Genomic DNA, 407 nt, shown 5'->3' with positions numbered 1-407 from the left:
TGATGAGCAAATAAAATAATAAAATGTAAGGGCATTCCCTTATCTTAGTGGATGTTTCCCTCTAAAAAGCCAAAGTTCTCCTTTGTGTCTTTGTTTTTTTCTTTCAAAATTTTTAATGCTTTTTCAATACAAATATTATTTGAAGGGAAAATGGGTTATGTAGTGGCTGGTAGTGTTATGGGACACTATAGTTTCTGCTTTCTATCCCTCTATAAACCATGACTTGTAAATCATCATGGGCCATTCAAGAAAAAATGGTAGATATAGCCTCTAAAATGTTTACAAGAATTTATTACATGAAAATTTCTATGATAAAGTGATTTTTGTGTAAAGAGAATATAGAAAATTGTATAATTTATTTTAAGAAATTAATTAATAAAAATAAAATAACACACTATCTTAAATAA

This window comes from Arachis ipaensis, chromosome B05 (genome assembly GCF_000816755.2).
Source record: "Arachis ipaensis cultivar K30076 chromosome B05, Araip1.1, whole genome shotgun sequence".
Taxonomy (NCBI): Eukaryota; Viridiplantae; Streptophyta; class Magnoliopsida; order Fabales; family Fabaceae; genus Arachis; species Arachis ipaensis.
The sequence above is the reverse complement of the archived record's forward strand: the minus strand, read 5'-3'. Positions refer to the sequence as shown.